The sequence below is a fragment of the Aethalodelphis obliquidens genome, unplaced genomic scaffold (assembly GCF_003676395.1).
Source record: "Aethalodelphis obliquidens isolate GAN/ISIS:26980383/991018 unplaced genomic scaffold, ASM367639v1 scaffold56, whole genome shotgun sequence".
In the NCBI taxonomy this organism is placed as follows: Eukaryota; Metazoa; Chordata; class Mammalia; order Artiodactyla; family Delphinidae; genus Aethalodelphis; species Aethalodelphis obliquidens.
The window spans coordinates 11,281,659-11,297,134 of record NW_020838000.1 but is presented as its reverse complement, the minus strand read 5'-3'; positions in this window follow the sequence as shown (position 1 = coordinate 11,297,134).

Genomic DNA, 15,476 nt, shown 5'->3' with positions numbered 1-15,476 from the left:
AAAAAAAAAAAAAAAAAAAAAAAAAAAAAAAAATATTCCAACAAACCAAAGCCCAGGACCAGATGACTTCACAGGTGAATTCTATCAAACATTTAGAGAAGAGCTAACACCTATCCTTCTCAAACTTTTCCAAAATATAGCAGAGGGAGGAACACTCCCAAACTCTTTCTACAAGGCCACCATCACCCTGATACCAAAACCAAAGATGTCATGAAGAAAGAAAACTACAGACCAATATCACTGATGAACATAGATGCAAAAATCCTCAACAAAATACTAGCAAACAGAATCCAACAGCACCTTCAAAGGATCATACACCATGATCAAGTGGAGTTTATTCCAGGAATGCAAGGATTCTTCAATATAGGCAAATCAATCAATGTGATACACCATATTAACAAATTGAAGGAGAAAAACCATATGATCATCTCAATAGATGCAGAGAAAGCTTTTGACAAAATTCACCACCTATTTATGATAAAAACCCTCCAGAAAGCAGGCATAGAGGGAACCTACCTCAACATAGTAAAGGCCATATATGACAAACCCACAGCCAACATCATCCTTAATGGTGAAAAACTGAAACCATTTCCACTAAGATCAGGATCAGGACAAGGTTGCCCACTCTCACCACTATTATTCAACATAGTTTTGGAAGTTTTAGCCACAGCAATCAGAGAAGAGAAGGAAATAAAAGGAATCCAAATCGGAAAAGAAGAAGTAAAGCTGTCACTGTTTGCAGATGACATGATACTATACATAGAGAATCCTAAAGATGCTACCAGAAAACTACTAGAGCTAATCAATGAATTTGGTAAGGTAGCAGCCTACAAAATTTATGCACAGAAGTCTCTTGCATTCCTATACACTAATGATGAAAAATCTGAAAGTGAAATTAAGAAAACACTCCCATTTACCATTGCAAAAGAAAAGAAAATATCTAGGAATAAACCTACCTAAGGAGAAAAAAAGAACTGTATGCAGAAAATTATAAGACACTGATGAAAGAAATTAAAGATGATACAAATAGATGGAGAGATATACCATGTTCTTGGATTGGAAGAATCAACATTATGAAAATGACTATACTACCCAAAGCAATCTACAGATTCAGTGCAATCCCTATCAAACTACCAATGGCATTTTTCACAGAACTAGAACAAATAATTTCACAATTTGTATGGAAACACAAAAGACCCCAAATAGCCAAAGCAATTTTGAGAACGAAAAACGGAGCTGGAGGAATCAGGTTCCCTGACTTCAGACTATAAGTAATCAAGACAGTATAGTACTGGCACAAAAACAGAAATATAGATCAATGGAACAGGATAGAAAGCCCAGAGATAAACCCACGCACATATGGTCACCTTATCTTTGATAAAGGAGGCAAGAATATACAATGGAGAAAAGACAGCCTCTTCAATAAGTGGTGCTGGGAAAACTGGACAGCTACATGTAAAAGAATGAAATTAGAACACTACCTAACTCCATACACAAAAATAAACTCCAAATGGATTAAAGACCTAAATATAAGACCGAACACTATGAAACTCTGAGAGGAAAACACACTTTGACATAAACCACAGCAAGATCTTTTTTGACCCACGTCCTAGAGAAATGGAAATAAAAACAAAAATAAAGAAATGGGACCTAATGAAACTTAAAACGTTTTGCACAGCAAAGGAAACCATAAACAAGACAAAAAGACAATCCTCAAAATGGGAGAAAATATTTGCAAATGAAGCAACTGACAAAGGATTAATCTCCAAAATTTACAAGCAGTTCCATGTAGCTCAATATCAAAAACACAAGCAACCAAATCCAAAAATGGGCAGAAGATCTAAATAGACATTTCTCCAAAGAAGATATACAGACTGCCAACAAACACATGAAAGGATGCTGAACATCACTGATCTTTAGAGAAATGCAAAGCACAACTACAATGAGGTATCACTTCACACTGGTCAAAATGGCCATCATCCAAAAATCTACAAACAATAAATGCTGGAGAGGGTGTGGAGAAAAGGGAATCCTCTTGCACTGTTGGTGGGCATGTAAATAGATACAGCCACTATGGAGAACACTATGGAGATGTCTTAAAAAACTAAAATTAGAACTACCAGACGACCCAGCAATCCCACTACTGGGCATATACTCTGAGAAAACCATAATCCAAAAAGAGTCATGTAGCACAATGTTCATTACAGCTCTATTTACAATAGCCAGGGTATGGAAGAAATCTAAGTGTCCGTCAACAGATCAATGGATAAAGAAGATGTGGCACATATTATTACTCAGCCATAAAAAGAAATGAAATTGAGTTATTTGTAGTGAGGTGGATGGGCCTAGAATATGTCATACAGAGTGAAGTAAGAAAGAGAAAAACAAATACCGTATGCTAACACATATACACGGAATCAAAAAAATAAAAAACAGGTTATGAAGAACCTAGCAGCAGGACAGTAATAAAGTCGCAGATGTAGAGAATGGGCTTGAGGATACTGGGAGGGGGAAGAGTAAGCTGGGACAAAGTGAGAGAGTGGCATGGACATATATACACTACCAAATGTAAAATAGATAGCTAGTGGGAAGCAGCCACGTACCACAGGTAGATCCGCTTGGTGCTTTTTGACCACCTAGAGGGGTGAGATAGGGAGCGTGGGAGGGAGGGAGACGCAAGAGGGAAGGGATATGGGGATATATGTATATGTATAACTAATTCACTTTGTTATAAAGCAGAAACTAACACACCATTGTAAAGCAATTATAGTCCAATAAAGATGTTAAAAAAAAGTCAGTTGCGGGCTTCCCTGGTGGCGCAGTGGTTGGGGGTCCGCCTGCCGGTGTAGGGCGGTGCGGTTTCATGCCCCGGTCCGGGGGGATCCTGCGTGCCACGGGGCGGCTGGCCCGTGGGCCGAGGCCTCTGGGCCTGCGCATCCAGAGCCTGTGCTCCGCAGCGGGAGAGGCCACAGCGGTGAGAGGCCCACGTATGGCAAAAAAGTCAGTTGCATTTCCATACATACACAATAAACAACTAGAAAACTTGACCATCTTCTTAGAAGAGTCACATTAACATAGCATCAACATGTCAAATACCAAAAAATAAACATTAAAATATGTAAAAGACTGATACCAAAGTTTATAAAACTTTACTGAAGCACAATACGCCAAGGGAATGGAATAGACAGCCCAGAAATGCCCATGCATAGTTGTTATGGTAGACAAGTGGGTGGGAGGGGAATGGTTATTCACATGGAAATAGGTGAAATTGGATCTCTCTTTAACACTGTACACAAAAGTCAACTACAGAGGGCTAAAGTTCTTAAATGTTAAAAGCAAAACTTTAAAATATTAAGTAAAAACCATAGGTGGATATATTTCCAACCTCAGTTAGGGTTAGGGAAGCATTTCTTAAACAAGACACAGAAAGTACCAAAAAAAAAAAAAAAAGAATAAATTTTATTACATTATTATGAGAACTTCTGATCAAAGATATCTGAAAGAAAAGGGAAAGCTAGTTTACATATTGGAAAAAGATTTTCACAATACTGACAGAGAATTGGTATCAAAAATATATAATATTCCTAGAATTTCTAGGAATAAATAATCAAAAAGAAAATGGGCAAAAAAACATGAATGAAAAACATAGAACTCAAAAACATATGGGCACTAACCATATGAAGAAATATTAAAATTCATTTGTGCTCAGGGAAATACAAATCAGGATCACATTGAGATATAATTTTACAATCAGCAAAAATGAAAAAGTCTGACAAAATCTAGTACCAAAGAGGATGTGGATGAGCAGGTCCTCAGTTTACACTGTTGGTGGAAGTGCAAATTGGTACTACCACTTTGGAAAACAGTTTGGCATTATCTTATAAAACTGAACATTCTCAAGCCCTCTAACCTTGCAATTCTACTCTTGGGGAAGCTCTTGCACATATGTGTGAGGTGATGTATTTAGAAACCATCAACAAAATGAAAAGGCAACTTACCCAATGGGAGAAAATATTTGTGAATCATGTATCTAATAAGGGGTTAATATCCAAAATATATAAAGAACTCATGCAACACCAAAAAACCAAACAATTCAGATTAAAAATGGTCAGAAGATCTGAATGGACATTTTTCCAAAGAAGACATACAGATAGCCAACAGGCATGTGAAAAGGTGTTCAATATTATTAATTATCAGGGAAATGAAAATCAAAACCACAATGAGATCACCTCACTCCTGTCAGAACGGCTATTATCAAAAAGACAAGCAATGACAAATTGTTGATGTGGGGAAAAGGGAACTCTTGTGCACTGTTGGTGGGAATATAAATTGGTGTAGCCACTATGGAAAACAGTATGGAGGTTCCTCAAAACATTAAACATAGAACTACCATACAATCCAGCAATTCAACTTTTGGGTATTTAACTGAAGACAATGAAAACACTAACTTGAAAAGATATACGCACTCCCGTGTTCATTGCAGCACTATTCACAATAGCCAAGAGATGGAAACAACCTAAGTGTCCACTGATGGATGAATGAATGATAAATTTTGGAGTACACACACACACACACACACACACACACACACACACACAATGGAATATTATTCAGTCATAAAAAAGAGTGAAACCTTGCCATTTGCAGCAATAATATGGATGAAACTTGAGGGCATTATACTAAGTGAAAGAAGTCATATACAGACAGACAAATACTGTATGATCTCTCTATATGAGGTATCTAAAAAAACAAACAAAAAACAACCAGCCAAACAAACAAACAAAACCCAAACAAAAAATAACCAACCTCATACAGAGAAAGATTTGTGGTTGCCAGAGTTCGGGGGTGGGGGTTTGGAGAAATGGGTATTATCTTTTAAGAATTTTGAAAGCTAATCAAAGATAAGAAAAGAAAATTTAAAATATAAATATTGGGAAGGAAGAAATCAACGGTCTTTGTTCATACATGACATAATCATCTATGTAGGAAATCTAAAAGAATCAACAAAACACTTCTGAAACTAATAAGCAATTATAGTAAGGTTGCAGGATACAAGGTTAATATACAAAAGTCACTTTCCTACATAACCAGCAACGAATAAGTGAACTTTGAAATTAAAAACATGATACCATTTACATTAGCACATCCTAAAATTAAATACTTAGTAATAAGTCTAACAAAATATGTACAAGATCTATATGAGGAAAATGTCAAAATTCTGATGAAAGAAATCTCAGAAGAACTAAATAAATGGAGAGATGTTTCATGTTCAGGGATAGGAAGATTCAATATTGTCAAGACATCAGTTCTTCCTAACTTGATTCATAAATTCAACACAGCCACAATCAAAACCCCAGCAAGTATTTTGTGGATATTGACAAACTGATTCTAAAGTTTATATGGAAAGGCAAAAGATCCAGAACAGCCAATACAATACTGAAGGAGAAGAACAGAGTTACCTGACTGACACCATCTGACTTCAAGACTTACTATAAACTACAATAATCAGAAAACATGGTACAGGTATACCTCAGAGATATCGTGTGTTCAATTCCAGACCACCACAATAAAGCGAATACCACAATAAAGAAAGTCACGTAAATTTTCTGGTTTCCCAGTGCATATAAATGTTGTAGTTACACTGTACTGTAGTCTGTAAAGTGTGCAATATGTCTAAAAAAACAATGTAAGTACCTTAATAAAAACCATTTTATTGCTGAAAAATGCTAACCATCATCTGAACCTTCAGGGAGTCATAATCTTTTTGCTGCTGGAGGACTTGAAATATTGTGAGAATTATCACAATGTGACACAGAGACATGATGTGAGCAAATGCTCCTAGAAAAATAGCTGATGGGCTTGCTTGATGCAGGGTTGCCACAGACTTTCAAAATTTGTGAAAAACTTAGTATCTGTGACGTGAAATAAAGTGAAGTGCAACAAAATGAGGTTTGCCTATACTGGTGAAAAGATAAACAGATCTATGGCACAGAGTACAGAGCTCAGAAATAGACCCACATAAATATTGTCAACTGATCTTTAGCAAAGGATCAAAAGCAATACAATGGAGAAAAGATAATCTTTTTAACAAATGGTGCTGGAACAACTGGACATTCACACACAAAAAAAAAGTTAAAAAAAATCTAGACATAGACTTTTTACCCTTCACCAAAAAGTAACTCAAAATGAATCACAAATTTACTTATTCATTTATTAACATCTTTATTGGAGTATAATTGCTTTACAGTGTTGTGTTAGTTTCTGCTGTATAACAAAGTGAATCAGCTATATGCATACATATATCCCCATAACCCCACCCTCTTGCATATCCCTCCCACTCTCCTTATCCCACCCCTCTAGGTGGTTGCAAAGCACCTAGCTGATCTCCCTATGCTATGCAGCTGCTTCCCACTAGCTATCTATTGTACATTTGGTAGTGTATATATGTCAATGTTACTCTCTCATTTCATCCCATCTTACCCTTCCCCTTCCCTGTGTCCTCAAGTCCATTCTCTATGTCTGCGTCTTTATTCCTGTTCTGCCCCTAGGTTCATCAGAACCATTTTTTTTCCTTTTAGATTCCATATGTATGTGTTAGCATACAGTATTTGTTTTTCTCTTTCTGATTTACTTCACTCTCTGTGACAGACTCTAGGTCCATCCACCTCACTACAAATAACTCAATTTCGTTTCCTTTTATGGCTGAGTAATATTCCATTGTATATAAGTGCCACATCTTTATCCATTCATCTGTTGATGGACACTTAGGTTGCTTCCATGTCCTGGAAAATAGAGCTTGAATGAATATTGTGGTACATGACTCTTTTTGAATTATGGTTTTCTCAGGGTATATGCCCAGTAGTGGGATTGCTGGGTCATATGGTAGTTCTATTTTTAGTTTTTTAAGGAACCTCCATAGTGTTCTCCATAGTTGCTGTATCAATTTACATTCCCACCAGCAGTGCAAGAGGGTTCCCTTTTCTCCATGCCCTCTAGAGCATTTATTCTTTGTAGATTTTTTGATGATGGCCATTCTGACTGGTGTGAGGTGATACAGCATTGTAGTTTTGTGAATCACAAATTTAAATGTAAATGCAAAACTATAAAACACTAGAAGACAACATAGAATAAAATTGAGATGACCTTGGATTTGGCAATGACTTATTAGATACAACACCAAAAGTATGACCCATGAAAGAAATAATGGAGAGGCTGGACATTCTTAGAATAAAAACTTCTGATCTGTGAAAGACAATATCAAGAGAATAAGACAAGCTGAAGACTGATAGAAAATATTTGATAAAGGACTGTCATCCAAAGTATACAAAGAACTCTTAAAACTCAACAGTAAGGAAACAAACAACTTGATTAAAAAGTAGTACAAAGACCTTAACAGACACCTCAAAGAAGATTTACAGATGACAAATAAGCATATGAAAAGATGTTCCCCATCACCTATCATTAGGGAATTGCAAATGAAAATAGCTAGATACTACTAGCTGTTTATTAAAATAGCCAAAATCCAAAACAGTGACAACACCAAATGCTGGTAAGGATGTGGAGCAGCAGGAACTCTCACAAACTGTAGTGGGAGTGCAAAATGGCACAGTCTCTTCGGAAGACGGTTTGGTGGTTTCTGACAAAACTAAACATACCCTTACCAAACAATCCAGCAATCCTGTTCCTTGGTGTTTACCCAAAGGAATTGAAAACTTATGTCCATACAAAAACCTGCAAATGGATGTTTATAGCAGCTTTATTTATAATTACTATAACCTGGAAGCAACCAAGATGTCCATCAGCAGGTGAATGAATAAGTAAACTGTGGGACATCCAGACAATGGAATATTCAGCACTAAAAAGAATGAGCTATCAAGCCACGAAAAGCCATGGAGAAAACTTAGATACATATATATTATTAAGTGAATGAAGCCAATCTGAAATGGCTACATACTTTATGATTCCAACTATATAACATTCTGGAAAAGGCAAAACTATGAAGACAGTAAAAAGATCAGTGGTTGCCAAGGGGTAGGGGGGAAGAAGAGATGAATTGGCAGAGTACAGATGATTTTTAGGGCAGTGAAAATACTCTCTATGATACAATAATGGGGGATACCTGTCATTATAAATTTATCCAAATCCATAGAATGTTCAACATCAGAGTGAACCATAACGTAAACTATAGACTTTGGGTGGTAATAAGGTGTCAATGTAGATTCATCAGTTGTAACCAATGTACCACTCTGGTCGGGGATGTTGATAATGGGAGAGCCTCTGTATGCGTGTGTGGCAGGGGCAGCAGGGAGCATATGAGAAATCTCTGTACCTTCTGCTCAATTTTGCTATGAATCTAAAACTGCTCTAAAAAAATAGTCTATTAAAAGAAAAAGCAAAGGAATAATAAACGTAAGATCCAGGATAGTGGTTACATAGGATATGGGAGGAAGAGTAATGGGATTGACAGGGAACTTATTATAGATATAGGTTATTGTTAATATTCCAGTTTTCATATGCGTAGAGTTTCATGGGTTTGTTGTATTATCAATAAGCAAGCAAATAAAGAGAAAGTCTTACAAGGAACCATGGATAAATGTGTGTAATGAACTACAGTTTAGAATTAATCTAATTCTGTGTATCTGAGGTCCAATAAATGTATAGAAAAAGAATAGCCAGTTTTTAAAAATAAATACAGTTAGAGGAAAGAAAAAATTCAGGCAATTAAGCCAAGAGCCCAGTGACATGTTGAGGGCAGATATGGAACAGTTGCAGGAAAAAACTTCTCCCCCTGAGACTGTCATCTGTGATAAGTTTTATATTAGTGGTATGAGAAACAGGGAAACAAGAACATGTTTTGACCAAAAAACTTTCCCCAAATTCATAACTCCCCCTGGCATCCTGAAGGACCCAATTAAAGGAACTGAAATCAATAAACTTTCACCCATGATAAACCATCTAGCATCATCATGATTCTGGTAGCAGACACCTCTAGCTGTTCACCAAGAATCTGTGCTGCCCGCTCTGCATTGCAGAGATGTCACCGAGCTATGGCTGCCTGCTGGGATCTGCGTGTCCCAGACCCATGTGCAGTAGCGAACGACAGAGTCCTGGCCGGTGGAATGCGAGCAGAAGTGACGTCACCAACTTCCAGCTGCCTTATGCCTCCCACAGGGTGGCCCTCCGCCCCTTTTCCCCTTCCAGTCGGCTGGAATGGAGACGACCTCAAAGCCAAATGTTGAAGATGGCGGAGCTATGCTCAGACCGGGGACGGAATGACTGTGTGCAGAGGGACTGCCCCATGATTGTGTGTATCCACTTGCCTTTGTTACATCAGTAATAGTGTAACTTGTCGTTGTGTTTTCCAGTATACATTTTTGGGGTGTATTTGCTACAGCAGGTAGTATCACCCAAACCAATGCAGCCCCCAACACCTATTTCCTGTGTGCAGGAAAAAGCAGGGACAGGAGAGGCTGTGACCAGGGCATAGGAGGACGAGAACAAATTCCTGAGGCACAGAGGGACTCATGTCACTAAAGATGACTCAGCACCCCCAACACTGAAGTCACAGTCCAGTTACACCACGACTCAGCTATAGAATGTGTAGCCTAGTAGTTACACTTGCAGGTTCTGGCAACAGGCTGCTCGATTAAAATCCTGCTCGTGTGACCCACTAACTGCACGACAGGCAGGTAATAAATCCCTGTGAACCCGTTTCTCATCCATAAAACGGTGTTTGTAGCCACACCCACTTCAAGGAACTGTTGTTGCCCTTAAATGAACTGATAACGTGCAAAGGAGTTGGCGTAGCACTGCTTTGCTGTCGATATGAAATAAATGTTAGCTGTTGTCATTATTTTTACTCTTGTTATTGCCATCTTTACAATGGCTTGTAAGTAGAGCAATCTAGAAAAGACACTGGCTAAGGAATACCCTGGAAGGGAAATGTATTTACTTCCTCTCCCTTCTCCCCCACATATTTTCAAATCTTAACACTTGTATAGGCTTGTATAGGTGTAACAATTGCTGAGGAATAATATTCTGCACCTTTTCAAGTCCTGTCATAGCCATTATCTCCATGAATCTTGATAGCAACCCCATGAGGTTGATAGGAATTATATTCCCACTTTACAAAGGAAACATCACCAGGTGCCAGCCAGTCCCTGTGTTCTCAGTCCAGGACTATTTCCATGAGGCAAAGCCTTGCATGCTATCCAGTTCTCTAAGGATGGAGGAATTTTATCTCGTGTGTTAGAATGTACCAGATCATCTGTTTGTAATTATTTTTTTACAAATTTCTTTAAATTATCTTCTTTCTCAATGAATATCAACTGCTGTGAATTTCTGCTGTTTACAGCTGATCCCATTAACTCTGAATAAGGGCTCTTCATCTCCAAGTTACTGTTTTTCTCTCTTTGGCTAAAGCTGCAAAATGGCAGCCACACTGACACAATTCACAAAAGCCAACAATGACATCAGCTAGTCGGAGATCTGTCCAGCAATACCCAGAAGGACCAAAGAGGCAATGAAATATATTGGGTCACTGATAAAATATTTTTATTCATTGCAGCTAAATCAAAAGCATACATGGCTTAGGATGGCAGGAAGTAGGAATTAGGCCTAACTGCTCCTCTTTAATATCCTAGCAGTTTGGACTTCCCTGGTGGCGCAGTGGTTAAGAATCCGCCTGCTAATGCAGGGGACACAGGTTTAAGCCCTGGTCCGGGAAGATCCCACATGCCGTGGAGCAACTAAGCCCGTGTGCCACAACTATTGAGCCTGTGCTCTAGAGCCCGTGAGCCACAACTACTGAGCTTGCATGCCGCAAGTACTGAAGCCCGCGCGCCTAGAGCCCGTGCTCCACAGAAGAAGCCACCGCAATGAGAAGCCTGCGCACCGCAACAAAGAGTAGTCCCCGCCCGCCGCAACTAGAGAAAGCCCACACGCAGCAACAAAGACCCAACGCAGCCAAAAATAAATGAATAAAATATATATATATCCTAGCAGTTAAATATCTATACATTTTTGGCCTCCTAAGTTTGAGGTTTTGAAAATCAAGAGGTAACCAAAGAGATTCAGACACACTAACATTCTAAAGTTGGCATGGATTTTCTCTATCAGCTCTGCAAAATATTAGGTACCTTTGAAAAATATTCTGATCTTGCATTGAGCAAATACAGTAAAGAGTAACTCCTAAGATCCTGGTTTGACTGACTGTAGTTGGTGAGAGGATTCCCAAAATGAATAAGAAGAGCTAGTATTTACTGAGCACTTACTATGTGCCAGGCATTGTTCTAAGGGCTACACTTAACTCTCTCAATAACCCAATGAGCATCAATAAATACTACACTCATTTTACAGATGAGATTGAGTCAGAGGATTACAAAGCTTGCCAAAAGTCACACTGCTATCAACTAATCTATCAAATGTGAATACAGTATTTGCCTATGTTGAGGGACACAGGCCTGCAATCTGATTGCTGAGCTCTAACAAGTACAATAATTAAAGAACAATTAACTGTTAAATGATGCACATTGACTATAGCTGCCACCTCTGTAAAGGGCACGACTTCCACAAAGTTGCCCAGGCTAGAACCATGGGAGTTATCATTGATTCCTCTCTTTCACACCCATAAGCAAGAGTGTTTTTATTTTAAAAAGTAGATCTCAGATCCAGCCATGTTTCAACACCGTTTTTACTTTTACCCTAATCTAAGATCCCATTGTCTCACCTGGATTATAGCAAAAGCCTCCTAATTGGATTCCCTGCTTCCACTTTTGCCCAACTACAGATTCTTCTAGAGTGATTTATTTTAAACTAAAAAATGAGATCACATCGTACATCTACTCAAAACCCTTACCATGTCCATCAAGGTCCTACAGTGTCTGAGTCCTATAAATCCTTTGACCCCAACTCCTTCTTACCCCCTCTCCCCACACCAATCCAGCGGAAACAAACATTGCATGGTGTTAGTATTAAATCTGGGTCAGGAATATTTATTACATTATTCTTTTCTGTATATTTCAAAGAAATCACCAATAAGAAAGGAAAAAAGAATGCTTAACAATGGAATGCAGGAATTAAGAAGGAACCAGCAGGCTCTTGAAAAGGGACTGCTCATGTCTTATGAAAACCAATCTGGTAAGAAAATTTAGTATCCCAAAATAGCGAATAAATGAATTTCTATTTTCATTCCACTACAAAAGAAATCATTGCCAGGGACAAGAAACTGTACTTGTTAGAAACATGGTAGAATTCTTTGCTACTGCTCCCACTGACAGAGGATTCTAATTTCCCTCCCCTTGAACCTGGGTTGGCCTTATGACTTATTTGATCAGTAGAATGTGGCAGAAGTGATGTCTTGAGACTTTCAGTATTGTGTCTACGAAGGCTGCAGCTTCCATCCAGGCTCATGGAGCTCTTGGAGAAGCAGCCACCAATCACCATGTAAGAAGTTCTGCTGGGCTTCCCTGGTGGTACAGTGGTTGAGAGTCCGCCTGCCGATGCAGGGAACACGGGTTCACGCCCCAGTCCGGGAAGATCCCACATGCAGCGGAGCGGCTGGGCCCGTGAGCCATGGCCGCTGAGCCTGTGCGTCCGGAGCCTGTGCTCCGCAACGGGAGAGGCCACAACAGTAAGAGGCCCATGTACCGCAAAAAAAAAAAAAAAGTTCTGCTAATCTGGGACCACCATGTTATGAGGAAGCCAAAGCTTGCCCCATGGAGGTGTTAAGTGGAGGGGGGGGGGAAGAGACACCTGGCCAGCCCTCAGATGATCCAGCTACCCCAGCCCAGGTGTCAGATGTGTGATTGAAAAAGCTTTCTGATGGCTCTAGCCCCAACAACCACCTGACTGAGACCCTGAGCAAGAACTGCCCAGGAGAGCCCAGTCAACCCACAGAACCATGAGAGATAAATTGTTGTTTTTAGGCCACAGTGTTTTGGAATGGTTTGTTTTGCAAAATTAAATAACTGGTTTAGAAGGAAGATCTAGGCTTAGCTTTTTTGAGAAGCTGAGCTGCCGTTGTCCACAAATCGTGGACGTGGAGACATCCTGCAGGCAGTGGGCACATGGTATTGGAGCCTAATGAGTCATCGTCATACACATGAGTGTGGTCACCTGCTTTGGCACACAGTGCACCAGCCCCTGGGAATGCATAATCCAGTAAGCGCAGCCTTCCACCTTGTGAGCTCATAGTCTGATAGGGGAAGCAGGGAGGCAGATCTGTGCTATGATGCAGGTGGGCAAGCCCCGAAGGCTGTGGGAAGTCAGAAAAGCGTCATCTGGATGCCTTGGCAGGGGAGAAGACTGAAGGGTGCAGGGATGATTTTTCTGGAAGAGGACTGCTGCAGTCATTCTGACGGACAAATATTTGGTCTCAAGTATGGGTGCTCCCTAAGGAAATAAAGACATAGACAATGGGGGTAGGTAGAATTATGGATGAATGCCATCATTTCCAGGGACTTGAGGTCAATAACTAGGCAAATTGCATTGCCTTGGCAACTGCCCAATTAGGTAATTTATATATTAATCTCAGAAGAACACAGAAAGGACCCTGCCTACATTACTTTAAAAGCTATCAGAAGAAGAAAGTAAAACAAAAGCAAAATATGACATGCAAATTCATGTATTTATTAGTTCATTTAGCATTTTTCAAGGTCATATTTCATCCTAAACCCCCCTGAACTGGCTGTCTTCTTACAAAAAAATATAAAAGCCATGGTTTTGCTTTTTTGATGGAAAAGCCTATATTTTTATAGTTCAAAAGTGCTTGTACTTTATAACTCCTCTATGAAGACACTCAACTCTTCCAGTTTTATAGATACTAATACTGAAACTCAGGAAGAATGAGTAGCCATCCCAAGGTCATAAGGTGAGAAACAGCAGGATTTGGACTTGGATACAATTATTTACTCCTCTTACCAGGGCTGCCCCTTCCTTCGAGGAGGTTTGGTGGAAGTGGGCAAAGTACACATATATGAGGCTACGGAAAGACCACTGGAAAAAAAGTGTGATCAAGTGAAATGTGCACAAGGGAAAGACAGGCACAGAAGTGGGATCTGCAGGAGGAGGGAGGACATTAGGGCCACCTTTGGTGGCAGTGGGTTTTGAGCCTGATTTTGTGGAAAGTGATTAACTTGTTTTGATGGCGGCTACATGGGCAACAGTGCAGCACTGGTTTAGTTGGAGCAATGGTGCCTGCACTTCACAGTTATTTATAGCAGTGGTTCTCAGCTGAAGGAGATTTTGTTCCCAGGGGACATTTAGCCATGTCTAGAGAGATTTTTTCTTTTTACTGATAGGAGAGGGGGCAGTGCTTCTGGCATCTAGTGGCTAGAGGCTGGGGATACTGCTAAACATCCTACAATACACAGGATGGTCCTCCACAACGAAGAATCATCTGGCTCAAATGTCAATAGTTGAGAAACGATATAGGTTGAGAATTCCTGACCTACACATATATAACACATTGTATTAGAACTTTCAAAAGAAATACAACAAATAGGGTGTGTGTGTGTGTATCTGTATATCGAGAGAGAGAGAGAGAGAGAGAGAGAGAGAGAGAGAGAGAGAGAGAGAGAGAGAAGGAGAAGGAGAGAGATTGAGAGATGTAAAGAACAGGCTCTTTTGATTGTGAGACAGGCTGGAGATTCTGGTTGCAGTTTTGAGACTGAAGGCAGTCTTCTCTGGAGACTTGGGAGACCTCAGTCCTGTCTTATAGTTACCAAATCCAAGCCCTGTCTGCTCGCCGCATGACAGGCCAATAATCGGGAGATAGGTGTTGAGGCAAGGAATAGTGATTTTATTCAGGACGCGGGGCATCCGAGAAGATGGTGGACTAGCATGGTAGAGTCCCATCTTATCGGGGTCTGGATGCCAGTTTGTTTTACAGAACAGAGAGGGGGAGGAGGTGAGGAAGTAAAGCAAAAAGCCCATAAGTTTTGCAAAATATCTCCTCGTTTTGGCCAGCCTCAGGGAGGGATGTGTTAATTTCTTTTCTGTAGCCATTCACCTGTGGGCAGGGGCAAGGTGTTTCCCTGTGAGCTGAGCAAAGGCACTTTAGATTAACATTCAGGCAGAGGGGCAGAGTTACCCGAGGCAGACCATTATGTATGCCTATAGCTATAGACAGAACAAAAGCAATGGAAAGCAAAGGTTAAAGTAAAAGAAACAGATCGAACACAGAGTCATATTTTGTTCTTCCCTGTTACATTATAGTCTTTAAGTGGCTGGATGAGGCCCCGCACATCATGGAGGGTGATCTGCTTTACTCAACGTCTACTGATTTAAATTCTAGTCACTTATTTAAAAATCCCTTCCCAGCAACATCTTGATTTGTTGGTTGTCCAAATAAAGGACACCATAGATCAGCCAAGTTGACACATACAATTCATCATGACAGACATTTAACTTTCAAAACCATGAGAGGCAAAGATTTTATTCTTACTTCAAAGATAATGGAAGTAAAATTCAGAGAA